Below are 1,309 nucleotides of genomic sequence, written 5' to 3'. Positions count from 1 at the left end.
GGTTTTAATCAAGGTTCAATAACTCTCTCCCACTTATTCCTCAAGCAACCCTGTGACGTACGGGCCCTATTCCTCCTGAAAGAAGAAAGAACTGAAGCTTAAGGCTTGATAAGGTTTTTTCACCACTAGAACATACCTGGCAAAGATGCAAATCAGGATTTGGCTGATTCTAAAATTTATGTATTTTGCCCACAGCAGAGGTTGCTGTAAATGTGAGAGGGGAGGCATCTGGAATTGCTCACAGCAATGAAGTATCTACTATTTCCATTTTCTTCCAACTTGACAGATGGGCTGTTGAGTCTAGGTTGGGCTCAGTCACCAGCGCGGACACACTTGTAAATTGCTCTCGGACCCACCACTCTGGATTATGGCAAAGGGTACCCGGGATTATGGATTCCCAAATAATTAAACAGAAATCTCAAGTCTATCTTATTTGGTGGCCTCCAAGATGTTTCAGCTTCAAAATGCAGCAGACTACACGTGGGGAAGATGGGAAAAGGAACTTTGAGGGGTTACCTAATAGGCATAATTATATTTTTTAATTAAGGCAGGTAATCTCTTCCAGTTGCTCCACCCCCTTCTCCCAGTTGCCTGGTGGGGAATAAGCCGGGTTTGCTTTATTTGGAGGATAAAGACAATTAGAAGCAATTATTCTAAGTGTTGTTAGTCATTTTCGGGCGAGGAGTTGGGGTGTTAGAGCTGGGCCCCAGGCTTGTGCCAGCCTTCAGAGGGAGCGGCTGGTCATCATTGGCAGGAAGAGCCTTGCCTTGGTAATCAGAAAACTGTGCATCTTAGCTTTACTCATGGCAACGCTTTCACATCCAAAACCTCACTTGTTACTGGGAGTGTGAATCCCCCCTCCTCCTCCCTTTCTGCCTCCACCCCTTCCTGTCTATCACCCCATTTCGCCGCCTGAGGTGAAATGTAGGTCTGAAAGGGTAGGCCACTGGCCAGAGGTCACCTAGGGAGTAGGTAGGAAAATGCATCGCATTGCTTAGGTTTGGCCAGGAAATGCTCTGAGCCTTGCAGGGCCCCACTGGTGTGGAAACCATGCCTTTTGGGGCCTGGATCCATGAAGACCCGATTTGGGGGCCCCCAGGATTTGTCATGCATTCACAGCACCGTGTCCAGTGCCCAGAAGAGCCTTTGGCATGGTGAGGGGCTCAATAAATATTTGTTCACTAAATGAATAAATCCAGGTGGTGGTGGAGACTGCAGGGGTGACTCACTGAAAGGTTGCCTTCCCCAGTGACTCCAGAAGTATCTGTGAGTTATGAGGGCTGCTCTCACAATTGTAACTAATGCTGGA

Source organism: Macaca fascicularis, chromosome 6 (assembly GCF_037993035.2).
Source record: "Macaca fascicularis isolate 582-1 chromosome 6, T2T-MFA8v1.1".
Classification (NCBI taxonomy): Eukaryota; Metazoa; Chordata; class Mammalia; order Primates; family Cercopithecidae; genus Macaca; species Macaca fascicularis.
This window is presented reverse-complemented; position numbering follows the sequence as displayed.